The sequence below is a fragment of the Cervus canadensis genome, chromosome 5 (genome assembly GCF_019320065.1).
Source record: "Cervus canadensis isolate Bull #8, Minnesota chromosome 5, ASM1932006v1, whole genome shotgun sequence".
NCBI lineage: Eukaryota > Metazoa > Chordata > Mammalia > Artiodactyla > Cervidae > Cervus > Cervus canadensis.
In genome coordinates, this window is record NC_057390.1 from 42,897,474 (window position 1) to 42,924,391 (window position 26,918).

The 26,918-nt window shown below is 47.8% G+C and overlaps 1 protein-coding gene across 3 annotated transcripts in view; it reads right to left on the reverse strand.

The window, feature by feature from the left end:
- The window catches only part of LIMS1 (LIM zinc finger domain containing 1), an 81,023-nt gene that overhangs the window by 47,125 nt on the left and 6,980 nt on the right, over nt 1–26,918 (reverse strand). Inside the window, exon 1 of one of the 3 annotated variants that reach the window (XM_043468679.1) lies at nt 6,494–6,829. The exons of the other annotated variants lie outside the window; for them this stretch is intronic. The gene's annotated coding sequence lies outside the window, so the exon portion shown is untranslated. Of the gene's footprint in view, nt 1–6,493; nt 6,830–26,918 lie in introns of those variants that run through there. 3 annotated transcript variants of the gene reach the window in all.

Genomic DNA, 26,918 nt, shown 5'->3' on the forward strand with positions numbered 1-26,918 from the left:
CGCTTTTGACCTGTGGTGTTGGAGAAGACTCTTGAGAGTCCCTTGGACTGCAAGGAGGTCCACCCAGTCCATCCTAAAGGAGATCAGTCCTGGGTGTTCAGTGGAAGGACTGATCCTGAAGCTGAAACTCCAGTACTTTGGCCACGTCATGCAAAGAGTTGACTCCCTGGAAAAGACCCTGATGCTGGGAGGGATTCGGGGCAGGAGGAGAAGGGGATGACAGAGGATGAGATGGCTGAATGGTATCACCGACTCAATGGACATAGGTTTGTGTAAACTCCGGGAGTTGGTGATGGATAGGAAGGCCTGGCGTGCTGCAATTCATGGGGTCGCAAGGAGTCGGACATGACTGAGCGACTGAAGTGAACTGACTGATACAGTCAAATGATTTTCAACAAGGGTGCCAAGACTGCTCAGTGGGAGAAAGTGCAGTCTTTTCAACAAATGGTGGGAAAAACGTACTCAAGCATTCATTCAAGCAAAAGAATAAAGCTGGACTCTTAACCTCATGGCACAAACAGAAGCTGACTCCAAACAGCTCAGATAAAACTCTCAGAAGAAAACACAGGAGAAAAACCATAATATTAGATTTTGTTACAATTTACTGGATATGACCCCCAAAAAAAGAGCAACAAAAATAACACCAGGCAGTGGGAACTGTATCAACATTAAACATTTCTGTGGGGCATAGGACACAATCTAGAGTGAAGCAGAACCTAGAGATGGGAGAAAGTCTGGGTACACCACATATGTGACAAGGAGCTCATACCTAAAATCTGTAAAGAACTCACACAGCTCAACACGACGACAACAACTAGATGCAGTGAGCACGGCGGGGAAAGACTGAGAGACGGAAGTGAAGCGGGTCAAAGATAACTAAGGAGGCAGAACCACAGGAAGAAAAGGATGAAGGGGAAATTCCGAGAACCTTTAAAAATACTTTCTGCTTTGCTGGAAGAGAAGTCTGCCCTGTCACTTATCTGGCTCCAAGTGGAGTTGAAGTCTGGGAATCCCCATATAAGGGCGCTCACTCAGGGCTGTTTCCGCAGGCACGTCACAGCCCCCGCCCCCCCAGCCCATCTGAAAACGGCATTTAGGAGAGAAGGTCTCTGGCAGCAGCATACACACACATGTCACAGGCTGGGGTCTCCATCCTCAATAGCCAGGAGACCTGCCAAGACACGTTATCCTTGCCCAAACACGGTTCAGCATCTGGCAGTTTTCCTGCACAGTTTTCCTGCGGTGGCAGCCGCTGGTGGACACAGAGGCTATGTGGCTGTCATCCCCACAAGCAGCCCTTCAGTCAGAAGCATGCTCACACTGCAGTGATGCCCTCCTCTCTATGGACGGGACTGTCCCGTCTCTGGGGAAGCGTCCTTCCAGCCCAGACTCCCTCCCGGGCTTTGGAGCGGAGCCTCTGTGCTGGGTGAGCCTCGCACCTTGTCTCAGCTCTGCGTGGTCCAGTTGGGCAGCTGCCAGCCAGGCAGCAACTTATCTGAATTGAGACGCGCTTTATGTGTGAAACACACACGGGATTCCTGAGAAATGTAAAATATCTCAGCAACTGTTAACATGATCGTAGTGTGGATATAGTCTGGACATGGTAATAGTTTGGCGTTTTGAGTCACATCAAATCTATTACTAAAATTAACTTCATCTGTTCTTTTCTGTACGTGGTTGCTAGAAAATTGTGCAAATGTGGCATGGCTCACTTGATGTATTATGGAGAGTTGTCCTAGACAAGATCACAGGCCTGTTACAGAATGAAGAGACGTGGCCCAGAAAACATTTCGAGGACAAGGCGCTGAAAACTCAGGCGCCCCTGTCCAACCTCAGGGAACAGGAGAATTTGAATCCTCTGAGGGTAAGCACGCAGCCCAGGGTGGGGTTTGGGGAGGCCTGGCCTGGAACCTGCCCAGGTCTCCTCACCTGCAGGTTGGACTCCTGTCTGTAAAATGTGTATCAAGCTCCCTCCAGGGCTGCAAGTACTATAAACAAAGGAATGTATTTCCACCATCAGCAACAGTAAGTGCGTTCTCAATAAACAGACTTCCCTTTCTTTCAGGGCTTTAGAAGTCCTGTGGACACACTTGAGGAGCTGATTCAGCCACCCTGGGGTGAGTCACAGAGCCAGGGAGACTTGGGTCCCACCCGGCAGGCAGGCAGGCAGGCAGGCAGAGAGCCTTCAGAGTTCAGCCCCTCCTAGGGCCCAGCCCACTCCTTCCTCTTAGATCCTCAGAAATCATTACAATTAACTTCGAAATTCTGGCAGCGGCTCAGGACTCCTTAGGACTGTTATTAATAACTCACTGCTACCGCTTAAATTTGAATGTTGCTCTGTCCTGACTGTAGCATGGATACATCCTTGGTGGCAGGGTGTGGTCAGACACATAATGAATGAGACCTTCACAATGGCCTGAGATATGAGCAAAGTCACACTAACTATAGACTTTCTTTTTTTTTTTTTCCTACTGATAACACTTTTTTTTTTTTTTTAATAATTTATTTATTTTTTCAGTGGGTTTTGTCATACATTGACATGAATCAGCAATAGATTTATACGTATTCCCTGACCAGGTGAATCAGGACCACAGGGATGAAGAGCAACTTGACTAAGCCGTCACCTCTGACTGGGCAGCCCGGGCTTCATTTCTGGACAGTTTTTGGAAAAGCCACTTTTATGATCTTCTCACAGTTGCTGCTGGCACCGTGCTGGGCTGGCAGCCCCAAAGACTCGATTCCTTGCTTCAGCAATGTTATTTTCTTATTCTCCACCCAACTTTTCCCAAACACTTGCCATCAGTGATTACAGGTGCCAGCCCTTCTGGGGTCCGGCTGAAGGAAGCTCGACAAGCATGCCAGGCTCTGATCTCCAGGACCCTTCCCACCATGACAGCAACGCAGGGTCTGGGCAGGGGGAGAAGAGAGGAGTGCAGGACGACCCCTGTAGGATCCCCTGCCATGCCCCTTTGAGAAGGTGGGGGGACGGGCAGAACAGGGGGAGAGGGAAGAGAGGGAAGGAGGCTGAACAAGGAAAAAGCAAAAGAAGGAAGATAAAGTCTCTGCAGCAGTGGTTGGGCATGCGGGGCCGGGGGTGGGGTGCTCTGAAGAGGGGAGAAAACATGTGAAAATCTCAGACACTAAACAGAACGTGGTTCCTTTCAACCCTGACCTCCTCCAGGAGTTTCAGGTCTTTAAGGAGGCAAGCTCCAAAGATGCAAAGTAAAGTAAAAACCAAAGCTCAGGAAAACAGTTTGGTGGACCCTCAGAAAGTTCAATAGAGAATTACTATACGCCTTGGCAATCCCACCTCTGGGTCCCCACCCCACGGAACTGAAAGCAGGGACTCAGACGCCCACACCCCCAAGTGCACTCCCACAACAGACGGCAGGCGGGAACTGCCATGGGTCCCTCGACTGGCGAGTGGTGACAAAATGTGGTCCAGCCACACAAGGGAGTAACAGCCGCCCCGGAAAGGAAAGACATCCAGATGCACGCCACAGCAGGGTGAGCCTCAAAGTCATGCCGCTAAGCGGAAGGGCAGACACCGAGGTCACATGTCATATGACCCACGTGTGTCATGTGTCGTGTGACCCACTCGTGTCATGTGTGCACGACCCGCTTGTGTCACATGTCTCACGATCCACGCATGCCAAGTGTTGTATGCTCCACTCGTGTAAAGTGTTGTGTGACCCACTCATGTCACATGACCCGTGTGTGCCATGCGTCGTGTGACCCATACATGTCACGTGTCATATGACCCACGCGTGTAAGACGCACGAGCAAGTTCAGAGGCAGGAAGTGCATGGGAGCCGTTGAGGGGGGGAGCAGGGGTGGGGAGTTAGGGCTTCAGGAACACAGCACCGACATGCAGAAAGTCCTGTCAGTGGAGAGAGGTGACGGTTGTACAGCATGGTGAATGCAGTTAATGCCACTAAAATTTATACCTTAAAACAGTTCAAAAGGAGAGCTTTTATGTTAGAGAAGTATTTTACCACAATAAAAATAATTAAACAAAAAAAGATGGGCTGGGACTTCTCTGGTGGTCCAATGGCTAAAACTCTGCACTCCCAATGCAGGGGATGGAGCTAGATCCCTGGTCAGGGAACTAGACAGATCCCTCATGCAGCAACGGAAGATCTGGAGTGCTACAACTAAGACCTGATACAGACAAAAAAAAAAGAAGGTAGGGGCGGGAAAGAATGTTTGTCAACCACCTAGATCTCACCAAGTACCAAGCTAGAACCCTTCTACATACCTGATCTCAATTAATCCTCCCTATTCATAGATTACACGTTATGATCATTCACAGATGAAGAATCTGCAACTCACATAGTAAGTCATTGGTTCAGAATCACAGAAGTGGCAAAAGTAAGATCTGAACCCAAGTCTGGTCACCATAAAAGCCATGCTCTTCAGCTATACCTCAGTGTTTCAAGGATAACCAGGCCCAGTGAATAAGTCAGTGAGGAAGGCGGCCCTGAGCCAGCCCATCAGCGACAAGAAAGACCACAAGCAGCTGAGCCCAAGGACTCGGAGCCACCCCCCGCCATGTGCAAGTGAGCTTCCTTCTAGCAGCAAAGGAGTCTCCTTTCAGCACAGGATTAAACCCCATCAGTACACTGCCTAGGGTATATCCACCTCTTTTCGCCCCCACCAAGACGACTTGGTAAATCTATTTTTCCATTTTTCATGTTCTATGTACCTGACCCCCCAACTCTCACCCGGAGGCCTAAAGCACCCAATGCCCCTGTCGATACCACGGGATACTTACAGTGACCCATGGAACAGAAAGGGACTTCCCAGGTGGCTCAGTGGTAAAGAACTCGCCTGTCAACGCAGGAAACACCTGCGACCTGGGAGTTCAATCCATGGGTAAGGAAGATTCCCTAGAGGAGGAAATGACAACCCACTCCAGTATTCTTGCCTGGAATAGCCCATGGACAGAGGAGCCTGGTGGGTTACAGCCCATGGGGTCGTGCGAAGAGTCAGACACAACTGAGTGACTTAGCATGCACACATGTGGAACATAAAATACTTTCCTACACATGCCCTCACATCACCCACCCTTTAACTCTCCTTTAACAGATGGATAATGACAGGCTAAGTTGCAGCTAAGAATCTGTCCTCCACATGGAGGCAGTGAGAGAAGCCGGCTCCCATTTTGCCCTCCTTCTGAGGACGAGTGGATCCTCAACATGTTGTAAGAACTTGGGGGCAAGACCTAATTGAAGATCACTGCAAGACCTCTGCTTTAAAATAATAAAAACACCTTTTTAAAAGTTCCTGTAAAGGTGCTATCTTTTTTTGGGGGGACCCTCAGGGCTACTGATATCAAGAATTGTCAGTGAGATTTCAGACTCCTCCAGCCACCCTGAGGAGGCCTGGGTCCCCCCCGCCCCATCAGGAGCCTTCACTGCAGGATGTCCACACCCTGGTCCTGCTGCACCATTTCTCTGTCATCTGAGAAACTCTCTCTTTTCAACTTTTTTTTTTTTCTTTCTTGCCCCTGAAAAAGATTATTCCCTTCTCCTGATCACTATAACTATCCCATATTTCATGGTTACGTGTGGTTGTATTGTGTATATACGTGTGTGTACGTAACATAAATATAAATACATTTATAATAAACTCCCTGATCCATCACCCATCTCATACCACAAGACTATTCCTGAAGATTAGCTGTAAAATGAACAGTTTCATAAATACATTTACATCTCTAAGGAAATTCACAGTGAATCCTGTATAAGGCATGAGATCCTTTTGGGGTGAATAATGACCTCTTAAATGTTTTACAAATGCAGACGTGGTGCCTTATTTTCCTCCAAATGTCCTGCCGATTTGATTTCTAAACAGTTACATTAATGAGTAAGAATAGCTCCCCAGTCCTCACGCTGTTCTTTCTCACCACTGCACGACCAAAGTTCACTAACCACAGTGTGAAACAGCACCCGTTTGCCGGTCTGTTTTAAAACATCGGACAGGATCTGAGTTAAAAATATTTAACATAATAAAATGCCAAAAAGCATTCCTAAGGTCTTTTATAGCGAAACTCTGCAGGACCACAAACTGGAGGGCTAAACGTTATCAAGGTTGTTAACAATTTCTCTACAAACATAAGGAGTAATCTCCCTCACCCACCCTGCTGTGAAACCCATAAAACAACAGCTGCTTATACACACAGTCCACAGTCACACACACACACACCCAGGAAGCAAGACCACCTCGCTGCCCTTTGAAGCAGGGAGCAGACATTAGCATGGCCAAAGGCTACTAGGACCCCTTTCTGCTTCTGGGTTTGCAAGTTTAGACAAACATCTTTTGAGATTTGCTTCCAAATGACTGAGGAAGACAAGTCAAGAGGAAAAAAAACCCAGAAGTACAACAATGCCTTTGTCCAGCCACCCTGGGCCATCCCCTCCATTTCTCTGGAGGCCGTGGGGGTCCTCTTACCAGCACACGCACAGCCCCACCTGTGCAAGAGTGTCCTTACCTGATACTTCCACACTCAGGGACAGGCCCCTCTCTGTGTGTCCACCCTTATTCCACGGGCTTATCGGGCTCGGGAAGCCGGGTTCCCATCACAGCGTGTTATCTTTAAGCTCCTGTTTCCTACACTGAATAGAACTTCCTCATCTCAGCTCCAGGTCCGGTGCCCTGAACTATATTTAAGCCTATGAAGCCACATCGAGGATTCTTCCTGCACGCAGTCGAGCCACGTGACGGTTACATGATAACTCGGCGGTTTGAAGTGAGATGACACCCCGATGTCACAACTCACATCCTGCCGGACTGTTGTACAGACTTTACTGAGTTGCCAAGTTCATCCACACTCACTGCAGGCACTTGTAATGTGCAGGGCAAGGCTGAGAAAAACGAATGACAACGGGTCAGCACAAAAAGAGCCGAGCGCCCTGGATCTGGACGACACCTTCACGTCTGAGCAGAGCGCCTCTGGGGCTTTACAGAGCAGGTCGAGCAGCTGGTCTTTACTTTGCCTTCCCCGTAAAATAAACCCAGGACTGGGAGGCCGTGCTCCATCGGGCTGGGCAGTGGGAGCAGACCCTTGCGCCCTGGCTGAGTCACTGCTGGGGCTGCCTTGTGCCAAGCTTCCACTGAGGAAGAGTAAGGGGTGTCTGCTAGAATCGAGGGGCATCCTTCCTCCTCCTGATACAACAAGGCTTCCCCGTCCGGATTCACAAGGACACAAGACTAGTCCAGAACTGACTCCTTTATTACAGAGCAGAGTCCTGATGTCTGATACCTGGTGGTGATGGTGGTTTAGTTCCTAAGTTGTGTCTGATTCTTCTGCGACCCCATGAACTGTAGCCTGCCAGGCTCCTCTGTCCATGTGCCTTCCCAGGCAAGAATACTGAAGTGGATTGCCATTTCCTCCTCCAAGGGATCGTCCCAAACCAAGGATCGAACCCAAATCTCTTGCACTGGCAGATGGCTTCTTTACCACTGAGCCACCAAGAAAATGAGGCAGATCCAGAACAAGAAAACAACCCATCACCTCCGTTGGTCCCCCCAGCATAGAGCCTGAGGAGGGGGGTCTGGGAGGCAAGCAGAAGGTCTCTGCGGGCAGAGGAAGCTCGGAAATTCAGGCTTGGCCCTGAGCCTCACCTGCAGCCCTGACCATCAGGGCTGGTGGATGTCTCACGTCATACGCAGGCAGTAAACTTCCAGCCAGAATCATCTGGTTTTTGTTCATTCACTCCCTTCTGGGAACTTGGGGGCAGGCTGTCTGTGGGGAGAACCAGGCCCCTGCCCCACTCCCGCTGCAGACACAAATCCCGGGAAGCGGCCAAGTCTCTTAGGAGGAGAAAGAAAGGGAGGAAGCCTTGGGCACATGCACACACATGCCCGAGTGAGGTGAGGGCTGTGTGGCAGACAGAGGTCCCAGGAGTCACAAGGCCCCCAGGGCGTATGTAAACACACACACACACACACACACATATGCAAATGCGCATGTGAGGTGAGGACCTTGGGGCAGGCAGAGGTCCCAGGGAGAAGCACTGCCGAGGCCAGCCCCCTCCAGCAGGTGAGCTCTGCTCCAAGTCACCCCCTGCCCACCAGAGGCTGGGTGCCCTATAAAGGGACCCGCTTTCTCCACTCGCCCACGGTCAGGCTTCTGTTTTCCTTCATAGGCTCCCAGACAGACACAATGCCATCAGGTTAGTTCCTTCCCACGGAATATCCCTTGAATGGGATATTCAGAATACACAGATCTAATCCGTAACATGTTCCATGTCCATGCATGGCTTTTCATCTCTGCCTTTGAAAGGCTCTGGGATAATTTGAACCCACTTGTTTTACCCAGCCTATCAAGTGCTACTGAACCTCTCCATCTTGAGCTTTTTAATTTTTAAAAATGTAGTTGACTGTGCTGGCTCTTGGTTGCAGCACCCAGGGTCTTTGCTGCAGCATGTAGGATCTAGTTCCCTGACCAGGGGTTGGACTCATGCCCCCTGCATTGGGAATGCAGTCTTAACCACTGGACCACCAGGGATGTCCCACTTCTCCATCTTTAAACACTCTTCTTACATCCTGACTATGAAACACATTATAACCCAAAAGTTCATCATTATTCATCCCTATACATAAGCTTTCCCTATGGTCTCTGTCTCACTGTAGAAAACTTTAGTTTACCAATCATCTCTCATTTAAACAAAATAAACCAAAACAAAAACCTTTTCAATAGACCATCATCACCGACTCAAAGGACATGAGTTTGAGTAAGCTCTGGGAGTTGGTGATGGACAGAGAACATTGGCGTGCTGCAGTCCATGGGGTTGCAAAGAGTGGGACACAACTGAGCAACTAAACTGAACTTTACTGACTGTCTTAAAGGCCCTGAGCTTCTGTGAAAGTGTTAGTTGCTCAGCCGTGTCTGACCTTTTGCGGTCCATAGACTGTAGTCCGCCAGGCTCCTCTGTCCATGAAATTCTCCAGGTAAGAAAAGGAGGAGTGGGCAGCCATTCCCTTCTCCAGGGTATCTTCCCAACCCAGGGATTGGACCCAGGTCTCCTGAGTTGCAGGCAGATTCTTTACCATCTGAGCCACCAGGGAAGCCCATATTTGAACGTCTAAATATGATAAAAAAGAAATTAATACAACTTATGAGAGTAAAGATTTAAGTAAAAAGCCAAGCAAAATTTGTTTACAAATCCCAGGCATTCCTAGAAAACTTCAGTTCAGTTCAGTCGCTCAGTCGTGTATGACTCTTTGAGACCTCGTGAATCACAGCACACCAGGTCTCCCTGTCCATCACCAACTCCCGGAGTTCACTCAAACCCATGTCCATCAAGTCAGTGATGCCATTCAGCCATCTCATCCTCTGTTGTCCCCCTCTCCTCCTGCCCCCAGTCCCTCCCAGCATCAGGGTCTTTTCCAATGAGTCAACTCTTCCCAAGAGGTGGCCAAAGTACTGGAGTTTCAGCTTCAGTATCAGTCCTTCCACTGAACATCCAGGACTGATCTCCTTTAGGATGGACTGGTTGGATCTCCTTGCAGTCCAAGGGACTCTCAAAGAGTCTTCTCCAACACCACAGTTCAAAAGCACCAATTCTTCGGCGCTCAGCTTTCTTCACAGTCTGACTCTCACTTCCATACATAACTACTGGAAAAACCATAGCCTTGACTAGACGGACCTTTGTTGGCAAAGTAATGTCTCTGCTTTTAAATATGCTATCCAGGTTGGTATTACTCCTTTCCTGCCAAGGAGTAAGCATCTTTTAATTTCATAGCTGCAATCACCATCTGCAATGATTTTGGAGCCCCCAAAAATAAAGTCACCCACTGTTTCCCCATCTATTATCCCATGAAGTGATGGGACCAGATGCCATGATCTTAGTTTTCTGAATGTTAAACTTCAAGCCAACTTTTTCACTCTCCTCCTTCACTTTCATCAAGAGGCTCTTTAGTTCCTCTTCACTTTCTGCCATAAGGGTAGTGTCATCTGCATATCTGAGGTTATTGATATTTCTCCTGGCAATCTTGATTCCAGTTTGTGCTTCTTCCAGCCCAGCATTTCTCATGATGTACTCTGCAAATAAGTTAAATAAGCAGGGTGACAATATACAGCCTTGATGTACTCCTTTTCCTATTTGGAACCAATCTGTTGTTCCATGTCCAGTTCTAACTCTTGCTTCCTGACCTGCATACAGGTTTCTCAAGAGCCAGGTCAGGTGGTCTGATATTCCCATCTAGTGTTTATTAAACTGTGTAAAAGTACTCTTTTACCATATCTAAAATAGAAGTAGGTGCTATGCTCAGAGAATTATTAAAAAATGCTTTTTCCTTTTTTAAAAACTATGGATGCAAACTCTGTGACATCCAGCTCCCTGGCCCCACCCTCACCCAGTATCCATGGCCCCAGCAACTCCATATCTATGTGCCCCCCAAACATCAATGTAACAAAAATGCCCACAAGTTCCCAGTGGCTTCTTAGGGAATGGGCTTCCCTGGTGGCTCAGCTGGTAAAGAATCCACCTGCAATGTGGGAGACCTGGGTTTGATCCCTGGGTTGGGAAGATCTCTTGGAGGAGGGAATGACTACCCACTCCAGTATTCTTGCTTGGAGAATCCCATGGACAGAGGAGCTTGGTGGGCTACAGTCCATGGGGTTGCTAAGAATCGGACACAACTGAGCAACTTTCATTTTTCTTTCCTTAGGGAATGGTTCTAGTTCCACTGATAACTACTCATCCAGAGTATTTCTGAGGCTATCAAGCTACCTAATCGCCCAAGCACTGACCACCTGAAGGGTCTTCCACTGCAAGCCTCCCCTCCGCCCCGAGCCTCCTGCTCTGTCTGCGGCCCTACCACTATCTCAAGCACAGACAAACATCAAACTGGCCTCAGTCCAGTCCCTCCTGAGGCAGGTGAGGAGCGCGTGTCCTGTCAGTGCCACCCCGTGACTCCTTCCGTCCTGCTGGCACCTCTGTGGGTCAGGTTTGGCTATAGACTCATGAATCCTACATCACCCATCATCCAAATGCCCCCTCCTATTCTCAGGAAAGACTAAACACCCTCGATGACTCAGACTGACTTCTGGAACAGTCATTGCAAACCAAGACACAGTTTTTCAGGGAAAAGAGTGAAGAGGGCCCATGAGGGGAGATGGGCACAGGAGGGTACAACTGCACTGCCCCCGTCCCCACCGCAGGCCAGGGGGACAGTGCAGACCCTCCGTCCAGGACAGCAGGACCCCGAGGCTACAGAGGAGCAAAGGGCCCAACAGACCCCAAGGAGAGAAGGGGAGAGGGGAGGACAGCTGGGACAGAGAGGTGGCTGTGCTAAAGGGCAAGGCCGGCAGCCAGGCTTCTGCCTCAAGCTCACTTCGGGGGGTGGGGGGGGGCAGGGGACAGGGGAGGGTCAGGCCAGGCTGCACAGGCATGGGGCCAAGCTTGCTGACTTCTGTTTCCCACTGTGTGAAGAAGCGTTAGCTCCCGTTTTAAAAGCATATACTATGCGTCTGTGTGTGTGTGCATGTGGGCTCAGTTGTGTCCTGCTCTTTGCAACCCCATGGACTGTAGCCCACCAGGCTCCTCTGTCCATGGGGATTCTCCAGGCAAGAATACTGGGGTGGGTTGCCATTTCCTTCTCCAGGGGATCTTTCTGACCCAGGGATCAAACCTGCGGCTCCTGCATTGGCAGGCAAATTCTTTACCACTGAACCATGTGGGAAGCCCTATGCCTGCAAATGTATTAAAAAAAATACACCACTCCATGTTTAAAAACTCAATCCCCCTTGACCATGGAGGGAAAGTTACAAATGATAAAACAAACTAGTGAGGAGAAAAGTAGTGTGAGAAGTCAGGACTGATGCCCACAAGGGTGCTGGGACCTGTTACTAAGTGGATGCTGCCAACAGTGGCTAAGTACTCCGAAAGTAATAAGAGTATCCCCCCTGAATGTGGAGGTATACTTACCCAAATTATTAAATTTCAACATGGGACTGGGCAGGGGAGAGGTGAGGACGCAAAGCATAGAGGACTTGGGGGCCATAAAAACGCTCTGGAGCTTCCCTGCTGGCTCAGTGGATAAGAAATCCACCTGCAAATGCAGCAGTCATGGGCTCAACCCCTGATCTAGAAAGAACCCACATGGTGTGGAGCAACTAAGCCCTTGTACACAACTACTGAGCCTGCTCACCCAGACCCTGTGCATGGCAACAAGAGAAGCCACAGCAATGAGAAGCCAGCGCATCTCAACTAGAGAGTAGCCCCCACTCGCCACAACTAGAGAAAAGTTCATGCAGCAAAGAAGACCCAGCACAGCCAAAAATCAATAAATGAAAAATTTCAAAAACCCACTCTGTATGATACCAGAATGAAGGGACACATGTCCTTATGCGCTTCTCCAAACCCACAGAATTACAACATCAAGCGTGAACCCTAATGTCAACTAGGGGCTTTGGGGACCACAATCTATCAATGTAGGTTCATCAGTTGCAACAAACGCATCATCTGGTGAGGGATACTGATGACAGGGGAGGTTGTGCATGCGTGGGGTAGAAAGTGTACAGGAAATCCTGTATCTTCCCCTCAACTTTGTTCTGAACCTAAAAATACACTAAAATATAAAGTCTTTTTAAAAAATTAGCAAGGTTGTAAAAACTGAACAATATTCAATTAGTCCCCAACTCAAGCATGAAAAATCTGAAGCCAATTCTATATTAAGTTTGCAATTTTGGAATTTCCATAAGAGCCATATAATACATTTCATTAATAAAATCATGAGCAACCCACAAAAGCTCGCTCAAATCCAAACTGTAGCTGAAAAACACAATAGTGTAGCAGCAATCTGGGGATGATCATCTTGAGTAAGGTATGTCACATTTCTCATCTGTAAAACACATATGGCAACACTAGCCATGGGAATTTCATGTGGCGTTCAAGCTGAAGTGAGAAAGTTACACCCCAGAGTCATGAGTGACGGCACCCTCCACAATGCAATCTGAGACTGAGTGACAGGCAGAGGGGAGTTCGGGGTTCAGCAGCCTGCACCACAGGTACAGGGTCTGTGCAGAGGGGGGTCCTGGGCAGCGTGAGAGCGGCCAGAGGGAGGAGAGCCCCCAGGTGGGGTACCCATCAACGCGGAGTAGACGCATCTGCCCCGCACAGGGTTGTGTGAGCGGGGACAACATGCACAACTCTTATCTGCGAAGTGCTCAAACGAAAGCAACACCAGATGCTTTCCAGAGGTTTAATCAGCTGTTCTCCTTTGAAAAGCTTTTTCCTGATGCTGTCTAGCGTTCTGCGGCCCCTGGAGAAATTTCACCCACTTCAAAATGGAAATTCAACCACAAAACTCCTGTATTGTGTACCCTTAAGAAAAAGATATTCAAAGCCTTAGAAAATATTCAGACCCAATCAAAAGCAAGACCCACACAAAGAGCACACTTTCAACCACACCCCTCGACACACACAAACTCCCAAGTTGGTTTCCACTTTATTTGGATTCAGGTGACTTCTAAACCAGAACCTGGAGACTGAATAAAGATGTTAAAGCATAATAAAAAAGGCCAAAATTGAGTGCAAACCCACATCAGCCATCTACTACCTGGGAGGAAGGTCTTTAACTTCAGTGAGCTCTTCAAAACCAGGCCCGTCACCACCACAGCTGGCTTTGGGTGTCAGGGGTCTCCTCAGCCCCTTGAAATCTTTGCTCTGATGTCGTGACAGTGAAGACTGCTTCCACCTCCCACCCCTAGACATTTCTCCAACCTCCTTCTCTACCCACCACTCCTCACCACCTAATACATCTGGCGTTTGGTTCTGACCTCTCCCCACGGCAGAGATATAAGCCCCTCAAGGACGGGAGCTCCGTCTGCTCAGCTTCCTTCTGTGTCCACACAGACTGGGACGTAACTGCCCACAGTGAGGTCTCAGGCCCACTTAACTGAGTCTGCGAATTCAAGTGAATTCATTCACCCCTCCACTGGGGCTAATATCACCTACTGTATTGCAGGGTTGTTTTGAGGATTACTTAGAAATAAAAAAATAAAAGAACTTTGCCAAGGCAGAATCATGAAGAAACAGAAAATCTGAGCTGGTAAGTTGACTGACTCAGTAAATAAAACCTCCCAGAAAACAAAAGTCCAGGACCAGACTTTTACTGAATTCTACCAAGTATTTAAGGAAGAGTTAATACCAATGACTCTCAAACTCTTCCAAAAGATAAAAGAGGAAGGAACATGCCCAAACTCATTTTAGAAGGCCAGCATCCATCATCCTGACATAAAAAACCAGACAAGAATATTGTAAGAAAAAAAACTATAGGCTAATATCCCTAATGGACATAGATGTAAAAATCCTTAACAAAATATTAGCAAATTCAACAATACATTAGAAGGAACTTCCTTGGTAGAACAGTGGATAAGAATCCATTTGCCAATGCAGGGTACACAGGTTCAATCACTGGCCTGGGAAGATTCCCACATGCCACAGAGCTACTAAGCCTCTGAAGCGTGTGTGCCACAACTACTGAAGCCCATGCATCCTACAGCCCATGCTCAACAACAAGAGAAGCCATCACAATGAGAAGCCTGCCCACCACAACTAGAGAGCAGCCTCCTCTCGCAGCAACCAGGGAGAAGCCTGTGCAGCAATGAAGACCCAGCAGAGACAAAAATAAATAAATAAGTTATTAAAAAACAAACAAGCACTTCACGCCTCTGGCTGGCACATAGAACGCAACTCCCATTAGTTTCCTTTCAGTTTCCCAGTCAAGATAACCGGCTAACAGCTGCTGAACATTCCAGGCAGGAAACTCTAAAAGCATGGCCGAAAGATCGCTGCAGGCAGTTAAAACCACGGGGAAGCAGGGCCTCCTGCTGCAGAGCTCCTCAGTGTACCTGTGACTGTGAGAGACTGGGAGAGTCTGCACCTACAACAAGGTCAGCGCGAAAGTCGAGAACAGGTATAAAGTTACTAACTTGACAGAGAAATTCTACACCTTCCGAATCTAAAAGGAAGAAACGAGACTTGTATTCATATGGTTTCTTTTCATTTTTCTAGTAAACCATTTCTATTGTTCACAGAAGCCACCAGTCAACAATGAACTGGAAAAATTTTTTTTAATAATTTTATTTTCTTTCTTTATTTTTGGCTGTGTTGGGTCTTCGTTGCTGCTTGGGCTTTGCTGTAGTTGTGGTGAGTCGCGGCTTCTCTCTAGTTGTAGTGTGCGGACTTCTCTTGTTGCAGAGTTCAGGCTCTAGAGCACACAGGCTTCAGTAGTTACGGTTCCCGGGCTCCAGAGCGCAGGCTCAGCAGGTTGCAGGACACAGGCTTAGCTGCTCTGAGGCCTGTGGGATCTTCTTGGATCAGGGATCAAATCCATTGTCTCCTGCACTGGCACGCGGATTCTTTACCACTGGGAAATTTTTTTAAAGAAGAGCTTCACTCTTCACTACAACTGGGGGAGCACTGGCCAAGCATGCCTGGTGCAGTCCAGGAAGCCACAGAGAACCAGCAAAGCTCGCTCACACTGCACGTTCAAGAACTGTGGGTGGGCCAGGTTCCAGGCCAAGAGAGGATGGATTGGGGGGTGGGGTGGGTGCAGACCCAATGAAGGGAAATTCCTGGAGGTGAAGCAGAAACACTAAGACGCACAGGATGGGCACAAAGTCAGGTGAAGATGAAAAACACTGCGGTTGCGGTTCCCAGGTTCTCTGTCCCCAGCGGCTCTGTGATGGTCAGGGCACCCACAGCACCCCCAGTGCCCCGCACACGAGCCCCACCCACTTCATGGCCCGTATGCCTACGTCTTGTGGCAGTTTTGCAACCACTGCACTAAATCCACATTTCCCAGGAGAACTCCACCCTTTACCCTCCTTTCTAACATGTCAGGGCCAGTGGTTCTTGGCCTGCAGGCAGGCAGACTGTGGGTCAGACCTGGCCAAGCTCCCAGAGGACACGCAGCTCCAAGGGAGACCTTCCCCATCAGCCATGCTCGGGGTCACCAGCCCCTCCACCCATGGAACAGCTCCCCCAAGCAAAGACTCAAAGCCCACTCCTCTCTGTGTCTTCTTAGCATACAGGATTATGTGTTAAATGCACAAAAGCTAAACAGCAAGAGTCTTCTGAGAAGAAATGAAATGTGTAATGTTCACCGTCTGAAATGGTCACTGTGCTCACTTTTCCCTTCAGCTAAAGTGTTTACAGGATGTTCCGTGAGGCCGCCTGGCTCCCTTCTCTCCTGAATGAGAGGCCAGGGGAGCTGTCAGCATTTCCAGGAGACCATCCACTGCCCACCTCAGTCAGCCATGTGGGTGATGAGTGATCACACCCACCCATGTTCCCTTTCGGGGCATCCACACTGCTTGCCAACAGCTCCACAAGAACATCCAGGACAGCAGAGCAGGACTGAAATGTGGCTCAAACCCTTCTCAGTTCCCATCCGCCCCCTGGGACCCACAGAACCACTGCTGCTTCCACACAGGATGAGATGTGGGCAAAGACCCAGACCTATAAACTACGTGGTATTTCACGCCAACCCTTGAAAGGCCTCTCTCCTCCAGCAGAGGACCTCCAAAGACAATCTGAAAAGCAAGCTTTTGTCTTACCAATTATTACTGTTACTTATAAACACCGAGTCTCCTGTACCACACTGTAACCCGAGGAAGGATGCGCGACAGCCAAGTCCCTCACAATAAATAATACACAGACACTCAGCACTTACTGCAGAAAGGAAAGCAATAAAAATACTAACATGGTGTCCATAAGCTTGTTCATAGCCCAGAGATTTTAACAAGAGAATCAGACATCTGCAGTGTTTAGCAGCTTGGACAAATGCTACCACGTTAGATTCACTGGAAAAGGCCCTAATACTGGGCAGGACTGAGGGCAGGAGGAGAAGGGGTGGGGGTGGGGTGGCTAGATGATGAGATGGTTGAATGGCATCACCGACTTAATAGACATGAGTTTGAGCAAACTCTGGAAGATAGCGGAGGACAGAGGAGCCTGACACACTGCCGTTCATGGGGTGACAGGGAGTCAGATACCACTTAGCAACTGAACAACAACTACATTAGTAATATATATATAACTAATGTAGTTGAGATCTACATATATATATAAAACAAATGAGATCTACACACCTGTCCCTCAGCTACTCAGACTTACTCTAGTTCTCTTGGAGCCTGGGTCTCTCTGGTCTCTGGGTCCTCAGGGGCCAACTCTTCAGCAGCAACAGGAGCGGCTCTGAGGCCCTGCCTCAGCCCTGCAGGTGAGGGCCGCAGGCCAATTCGATGTCCCCTCCCTCAGGGTCTGTGCCTGCCCAGCCCTTCGCCTCCAGGGTGGTCACATCCCCCCTGAGACACTGCTGTGAGAAGCGTCAGGCCTGGGAGAAGAGGGATGGAGCCTATTCGAGTCAGTGGCTCTGTCTTTCTCTGGGGAACTCAGGGCCTCGTTACTTTGCCACTGAAAAGGTTTCCTCCCCCACACCACCCTGCCAGCACTTCGGGCTTCCGGAAACCCCGGGTTCTGGAAAGTGGATCTCTGTGGGGCCAGAGAGGATATTGTATGCCTGTCACATCTTGAGACTTACTTTTCTCCACACAAACAATATAAACAGCCATTGAACCCTGTCTACCTTGAGGAAACAAGCACTCCGTAATTGCTGCAAGCACGTCTCCTAGCCGAGACGAATGTATACCTCTCTCTGCGTGTGCCAAACATGCGCCAAAGCTAAAAAACACATGAGCTCCTTCGTTTCCCCCAAATAACTATCCCCTCCCTTGTCACTCTCTCTCCCCTACCCTTAAAACCGGCATGATGGGAAAGGAATTTCTTCCACAAATAATGGTGGGAAAGTGGATCTCCATATGCAAAAGGAGGAAGTTGGGACCTCATCTTGAACTACTTAAAAATATTAACCCCAAATGAATTAAAGACCTAAAATTAAAACACAAAACTCTATACAAGAATCCTAGAAGAAAACACAGGGGAAAAGCGGCATGACATTGGATTGGTCAAGGACTCCTTGAATATGACACCAAAAGTGCAGGAAACAAAATAAAAATGGAAAAATTTGACTACATCAAACTTAAAAATTTTGTGCATCAAAAAAGTCAACCAACAATCAACAGGGTAAAAAGTCAACCTATGGAATGGGAAAATATATTTGCATATCATATATGTGATCAGGAGTTAATATTCAGAAACAAAAAAAATCACATAATCCAACTAAAATCTAGGCAAAGGACTTAAAACAGACATTTCTCAAAATACATATATGTACACATATATATACAAATGGTCAACAGAGACATGAAAAGATGTTCCCCATCACTAATCATCAGGGAATGTAAATCAGAACCACAATGAGATACCCCCCTCACAGCCACGAGGATGCCTATTACAAAACAAAACAAAATGAAACAAAACAGAAAATAACAAGGGCTGGCGGGGATATAGAGAATCTGGCAGCTTTGTGCACTGTTGGTGGGGTTGTAAAATGTGCAACAGCTATTGAAAAATGTACAGGAGTTCCTTAAAAAGTTATAAGCAGAACTACCAAATGAGCAGCAATCCCATTTCTAAGTGTGTATCCAGGAGAACTGAAAGCAGGGTCTCAAAGGAATATTTGAACAGACACTTTCTCAGTAGCATCAAGCACAATAGCCAAGAGGTAAAAGCAACACAAACATCTATTGACAGATGATAGATTAATCGTCACTGAACCCCTCAGGGAACACCAACCACACAGCCTTAAAAAAAAAGTCTGACACATGCCTCAACATGTATGCACTCTGATTTTGTGCTCAGTGAGACTAGTCCATCACCAAGAGACAAACATGGTGTGATTTCCCTTATGTTAGATATCTAGTGTAGAGAGGCCCACAGGCAGAGAAAGCAGAACCCTGGCTGCCAGGGCCTGGTGGGGAGGAGCCGGGAGACGCTGACTGCCGGACACAGAGATTCCCTTCGGGAGGATGAAAATGTTCTGGAGGTCTGATTCACAATAATGTAAATACACCTAACACTGCTAAACCACACACTAAAAATGGCCATAGTGGTAAATTCTATGTGCTTCTAGTCACAACGTTTAAGAGAAACACCATGACACACTCGGCAGAGCAGGAGTTAGAGCCCCATCAGCTCAGCCCCTCAGGCTGGGTGCCCAGGTGAAGCTGCAGTCTGGCTGCAGGCTCCCCATCTCTATGAATGAGGGAGTAAATAACACGTGTCCTAAGACGCTGGCCTGAAGCTTACAGGAGAACTGCCAACACAGAAGACCTGCACAGCTGGAGGGCGGCCCCACCCACAAGGGCTGCATCTATGTACCACATCATCAGAGCTGCCCCTGGCCCCATGAAGGAGAGGCTCCCTGAGCCGAGTCCCTTCCACTCCAGGTGACCTGCCAGGAGTCCTCACGGGAAGGGCTGTGATCCCCACTCTGCTCACGAGGAACCTGGCTGGAACAGGGTTGTCGTTGTTCAGTTGCTAAGTCTTGTCTGACTCTGAGGCCACGAACTGCAGCAGGCCAGGCTTCCCTGTCCTTCACCATCTCCCAGAGAAATGGTGGTTGTATTCCCCTTACCAGTGAAAACTCTACGTGATGTCCATTCCAGTGTGAGAGCCCCTAAAACCCTGTGACCTCCTGTCCTTCACAGACAGGAGCCAGGGCTGGTGGTGAGAAAACAAATCTGAGGACATGGAAACAGAGGGGCATAATAGAGAAACAGGCCACAGGACAGTTTCCCAAAGGTCAGTTACATAATCAGACAGACTGAGAAAGATAATTTTTACATTTACAATCTACGTTTCCCAAAACTGGCTTAAAAGGCTATCTAATCTCAGGCCTATCTTTATATATATATATTCATTTACTTGGCTGGTCCAGATCTTAATTGTGGCAATGTGGAATCTAGGAATTGAACCCAGGCCCCCTGCATTGGTAGCTCAGAATCTCAGCCACTGTACCACCATGGAAGTCACCTCAGGCTTTACTTCAAACGAGGTCACTTCTGTTGTTTACTTGCTAAGTCAAGTCTAACTCTTGGCAACCCTTTGGACTTTGCTCGCCAGGCTCCTCAGTCCATGGGATTTCCCAGGAAGAATACTGGAATGGGTTGCCATTTCCTTTTCCAGGAGATCTTCAAGGATTGAACCTTCATCTCCTGCATTGGCAGGCAGGTTCTTTACCACTGAGCTACCAGAGAAGCCACTCAAACAAGGTCAGGCCCTCCTAAACACTCATTTTGATACTTAGCTGTCTTTCAAAGCAATTTTAACTCTAACACAACATATTTCTTGGGCTTCCCTCATAGCTCAGTTGGTAAAGAATCCACCTGCAATGCAGGAGACCCCGGTCTGATTCTTGGGTCAGGAAGATCCGCTGGAGAAGGGATAGGCTACCCACTCCAGTATTCTTGGGTTTCCCTTGTGGCTCAGCTGGTAAAGAACCTGCCCACAATGCGGGAGACATGGGTTTGATCCCTGGGTTGCGAAGATCCCCTGGAGAAGGGAAAGGCTACCTACCCACTCCAGCATTCTGACCTGGAGAATGCCATGGACTGTATAGTCAATGGGGTCGCAAAGAGTAGGACACAACTGAGTGACTTTCACTTTCTTTCAACATATTTCTTACTTCTTTCTCCAACTAAGATAGAAAAGAGCCAATCAACGCCCTCTGTGATGCTAAAAGATGAAATCATATGCCAAATGCACTGAATCTGAGACCTCTGCCCCCATCAGGCATTAGAGCATCCACTGCCCATCACCTGCCAGAGACACATCACCTAACGTGACAACATCACTAAGCATCTTCCATGCCCATAGTGTAGACAGGGTCCCCCAGGAGCCCAGGACACAGGCTAAGCTGAAAGTGAAACCACGCACCTCAGACTGGGACTCAAACACAGAGCTGGAAGGCCAGCCCAACCTAAACCCTGACTGGGGCTTCAAACTGCAGCCTTTTAACTGGGATCACACACCTCATTTTGACACTTAATGAAGCTCAGGCTCTGGATGTCTCATCACAGAGAGAATTCAGTGAGAGACAAAGTCTAGGTAAGAAGAGGATTCATTTAGAAACACACTCCACAGATGGAGTGCAGACCACCTCAGAAGGTGAGAGTGGCCCCAAAATATGGCGTGGTTAGTTTTCATGGGCTGGGTAGTTTCATAGGCTAACGAGTGGGAGGATTATTTCAACTATTTTGGGGAAGGATCGGGGATTTCCAGGGATTGGGCTACTGCCCCCTTTGGTCTTTGGTCCTGAAAACTGTCATGGTGCCTGGGTGTGTCAGTTAGCCTGCTCAGGTGTTACAATGAGCGTACACTGAGGCTCAAGGTCTAGTGGAAGTCAACTCATCTGCCATCTTGGACCCTTTTGGTTCTAATCAGTTTATGTCACCTCCTCAAGCTATGTCATTCTTTCACAGGTTGCACCCTGCCCCCTCCCCATTTTAGGAGGAGGTCAGAGGTCAATCCAGTCACAAATAGCCCTGGGTAGAGACAGATGGGGCTGGAGAGCTCAGGGTTCCAGCCCATCACAGGCCTTCAGAAGCTCTGGCTTCTCCTTAGGGGCTACATGGAGCTCTGTCCATCCCTTCTTGTGACCCCAGGGGTCAGGCCCATCAGGACAAGAGCTGGGCCATTGGCAATGCTGTCACCCATGCCTCCTCCTGGGAAAGAGGTCAGCAGTCAGGGAGGGGAGGTCACAGTCATTGACGGGACGGATAGGAAAGGCTTCACCAAGGAGGCCACATCTGAGAAAGACCCTAGGGGTGGTGGAGTGGGCCCTGTGGTCACCTTGGACCGAGTGACAGCTGGTGAGAGGTTCTGGGTTGGGGGCCTGGCTGGTGAGCTGGAGGAACAGCAGGGATGCAAACATGGCCAGAGTGGCGTGAACAGGGCTGGACACAGGGTGGGGGGGGGTCCCCTGTTGCTGTGAAGACCAGGGCTGTTCTTGGGTCAGGGGATACCCACAGAGGCCTCTAAGCTTGAGGACAGGGTGGGACTCTGGCTTTATGGAGACCAATCTAGCTGAGGTTTGCACAGCTGAGTGGGGTGGGGAGGGGAGCTAGGAGGAAGGTGGGGGGTGGGGGTGGTCAGAAGACAGATTCCACAATCCAGATGCTGATGACTGGACCTCATCATGACTTGGCATTTATTCACTGGGGGCAGAGGTGAGCCATGCCCAGGAAGGGCACTGAGGCACTGCCCACCCCACCTCTTCAAGGACCATCTGGTGTGAGCCCAAGGTGCAGGGGCAGGGCAAGTGGGGACCAAGCTCCATCTCTCTACTGGATCCCCAGCACCTGGGAGGGGCCCTGGTAGGAAGGTCTGGAGAACAAATGACCACTGAATAATGGCTCTCAAGGCTGATGTAGTGTCAAACCATTTATAAATGCTTGCCTGTTTGTGTCATTGCTGACCAACTCATAGTCACAACCTAAAAGTTGAGAGTTACATTTTATTCTGTGGGAAGTTTTAGGACTTCAAGCCAAGGGGACAGTATCTCAAGTGACCCTGAGAGAACTGCTCTGAGGAAGTGAGGGGAGGAGCCAGCTCATATAGAAGTTTTTGCAACAAAGGGAAGGTAGTCTGAACATCAGAAGATGATTGTTAATTAAAGAAAAACAGATGTCCCAAGTTAAAGAATTCAGCAATTTTCTGTGTATGGGAAGATGCAAGAGTCTGGGTTCAATGAAATCATTCCTTTGACAGCACCTCCGCTCTCTGGGGGCAGTATCCTGTGTTTTCCTCTCTCTTTTTTTCAAAGTCTTTATTGGATTTGTTACAATATTGTGTCTGTTTTATGTTTATGTTTTGGTTTTTTGGCTGCTAGGCACCTGGGATCTTAGCTCCCTGACCAGAGATGGAACCCGCCCCACCCTTCCCCTCCCCTCTTGGAAGGTGAAGTCCTAACCACTGGGCCACCAGGGAAGTCCCTATCCTGTCCGTTCACTTCCTGAGCGTCCTCAGGGCTCACCATGGAGAGCGGCTGCCGTCTGACGGCTGATGGGACGGCAGGTGTTCTTTCCTTCCTGAGTTCCCTCAGGGCTCGCCAGCTCACCATCCGTGATGGCTGCAACAAGGATGACCGTGACATCCTTGTTTACTGACATGGCAGGAGACGTTCCATTTCTCACCAAGGTGCACACACGCACACTCATGCACACACGTGCACACACACACACACAGCTCACAAGCACGTGCAGAAGGGGATTCCAGATCCTGCAGCAAGCGCTTCACAGAATGAGCTCCACTCCACAGACGCAGCACTTGAGGGTGGAGGGTGACAGGCTAGGTTAAAAGCAAGGTGATTTTAAATGTCAAGAGTAGGATTCCTCCTCAGAGGTCAGCACCACCACACCCTCTCACAATCCGGAGGTCAAGTCTAACTGAATACAAACCAACACTCTGCTGCAAAATAAAAGTAATGGTTGGGAAGTTATTAACAGTCAATCATAAGGCAAAACGTTTTATTTTCTTACTTCCTGTGGAACAGAAGCTAATACTGATCACAGCCAATTACAATCAACTCATATTTACAGACTGAGAAACCAGAAGGCGCTGCTTTGTGTGCATGAGCCCCTGGGGACTACACACTGGGTATCTCAGACACTTGGAAGCTGCCGGGGACACTTAGAAACTCTTAGGACCAAAGAGTTTCTCCACATTGTCCACGAGGGCGTCCATCATGGCCGCGAAGGCGGATCACCACAGGATCTCCACCTGCACAGACTCTGAACTGAGGCCAGTCTGGGTGTGGAGGCCAAACCACACAGGATAGCTTCCACAGGAGACCAGGCTCAGCCTCCCCGAGGGCGGGACCCAAGCACCGCATCAGGCACCTGGCAGGGTGGCTGCCGTGCCATTTTCCTACCGTTAAATGTGTTCCTAACAGTCTCCTCACAGCTGATGTCAAAGGGTGTTTGCCTCAATTACCTGCTGCAAACTAAGCCCGTTTATCACATTTAAAAAAAAGAGAGAAATGCCAGAACAGAGGCGGTGAGGACCCAGTGGGCTCTGCTGGGCTGTTAGCAGGGAGCCCACAATCCCAGGACAGGAAGGGCAATCACTGCATCTGGATTACCTGCCCTGCTGGGAGGGGTCAAGAATGCTGCAGTGAGATGTCCTCCTGCTCCTGCGCATTTCTGAGGTGTCTAATGGCCCGAGGTTACTCCTCTTTGCTGGGAAGTGTTAACAGAACAGTAAGATCTTGTATTTTACATCTCTAGTTCATTAAACATTCAGCCCTTTGTTCTGTATGGGTCATTAAGAAATCATGTTTACTGACAGAAATAAACCAGTTCTTTTTGAAACACACACAAAGTTGGGGCCCTGGACACTGGCAATCTCATGAAGCATTTTACACTTCAAACTTGGAAACTTTAACTTACAGAAACTATCTACTCTCTGATTTTGATGAAAGAGGATAATATATATGAAACCAACAGGGTTAATTTGTATATTCCAGGTGGATAGTGTCAGAATTGAATTAAACAGAAGGGCAAACTGTAGTAAAAATAAGGCTGCATTTCATGTCACATTCTCTTCTCATTTAGAATTACTTTCTTGGGTTTGATTTACAGAAGTGGAAATTCTGAATTACAAGTTATAAATCATTTCAGACTTGATATATACTGCCAAATTGTTTTCCTAACAAATTTTACCAATATATCTTCACACCTGGGATATAAGGTAACTATGTTACAAACTTTACCAGTGATATAAGGTACCCATGTTTTAACAAGATCTGCTAACACTGTAAAACTGATAGTATCTATTTTAATATGCATCTCTTTGATGAATCACTAATCATGCTGCAACATGTTTTGTACTTTTGTACATTAATTTTATTTCCCTGTTTGTTTCTATTTTGTTACATTCTCTCTGTCCATGTTCTTTCCCCTACACACATACTAGGTGCTCATATTCTGATCAATTCATAATACTAATGCTTTCTATCTTGTTTTGTTGCAAATGTTTTCCCCAATCTGTCTTTTGTTTTTAATTTTCAGAAATTTATTCTCCTTCCAATAAACCTTTCCTTTTGGATCTTAAAACTTCTGAATTTAAAAAGTACTTCTCATTCTAGGAATCTGAGAAACATTCCTATTACATTTTCATGTTTATCTGGCTGGATTTTATATGTAGCTATTAAATATTATCCATCTGGAATTTCTACTGATGTAAAATGAGACTCTAAGGCAATAAACGGGCTTTTCCCCCTAACTGCTAACAAAGGATCTCACAGTTTTATGGCACTTAAAGGAATAAGTTTCCTCTTTTCCCCTGAAAACCAGGTTACCCCAGACTCTGTGTGATGAGCTGTGATGGGTATACACAGATAACATGGCTCCCCCCCACCCCCACCTTCCTCCCTTCAGGAAGCAGCTCTCTGCTGTTCTTGCCCCTTTATTCCTCCAAAGAAAGAAACATCAGGACAATTCTACCAATTTCACCAAAAGACTCCACCTGGAATTCTGATTAACGGTACTGAAATTAAATATTAATGTGGAAACTGAAGAAGTTCACAGGAAAAACTGTTAATGTTTCACCGGGAAAATTTCACCCCTACCCATGGAAGCCTCACTGGTGCGGAGTGGCACCTCCTCAGGTCGGAGAACTGTTTCCGTGCTAACCCCAGGAAGGGACGGAATACTGAAACACCACACAGAGTTACTGAAATCACATGGAGTTAAAATAAGCCTTCAAATTGATTTTAACGCTGACTGAAGCCATCTTTATTAGCATTTACTCAGGAGTGACTTTATGGCTACATTTAAAGAGCTCTGTTTCACTAAGCCAAAAAGAATACACACAAAATAAAACATGACACCATCATTTACTCATTTGACAAGTACTTCCTGAGTGCTTCCTGCGAGCTCCGCACTGTCCATGGGTGTAGCATACACAGGACTCCCTACAGCACCGGCAGCTTTTGTGGACAATGCTGCATTGTTAGAATGTAAGCTCTTTATCAAAATGCATCTAACAGACCCAACCTCAGACTTTGACTTTCATCCCCTCATTTGTTCAGCTAATCTCCAGGAATGCTTCCTCCTGGGAAGCTCAATTAGCCTGACTGTGCAGAAGGAAACTTAACTGCTAAAAAGTTCCCAAGCCTCTGTCCCTGGAGCTCCATCACCCACTTAATCTGCATCTGCCGAAGCCCCACATTCCAGAAACTGTCACCACAACTTCCTTCATAGAAAGCGTCTCAATGACAGAACACATCATCAGAAAGAGATGCGGGAGTGTGTTTATTTTAAAAGTCAAAAGGGCTCAAGATGGGAAAACGCTTCTTTTTAAGTCTGGTCTCACGGTCTCCAGATGACCTTTGTGGGAAAACCAAGACCTCTGAAATTTTGAGGAATCGCTGGAACTTTTTTGTCTTTTGTCAAATTCAATGGACAGCTATGTAACACAGTTAAAGCATCACTTTCCACATTTCACTGCTGTCCTTTGTCATCACCAGTAAACCGGGAGAGGGAAAAGCACCTGAGCAGGGCTGGGAGGCCCAGGTCTGAAGCAGAGAAGCAGAAGTCTTGTAGCCTGTGTACAAGTACCCATGCTATACACTCTGTTAACAGCATCCAGAAACTGCCTCCAGCAGACATCTGCAGATGCCTTGAGCTTTGGGCAGATCTGGCAAATACCCAAAGACAAAAAGTGCTTTCATTTCCTGGTGTGAGTAGGCCAGCACTGAAAAAAAAAAAGGACATTAAGTCCAGAACCAGCATTAAATTATTTCAGACAGTAGCCTGGCACCCAGTTCAAAGTTACATCATTGCAATTCTGGTCTGGCCTACGAGACAGATAACCTAGTGCCCTATACACATATATTTTTTAAAGTTTTTATACTTTTTTCATCATTATCCTCAAACATGTAAGTATAGTCAGTTGCCCGAAATGGGCTAAGTGCTAACAGAACCTTCCAGATTCTAGTCG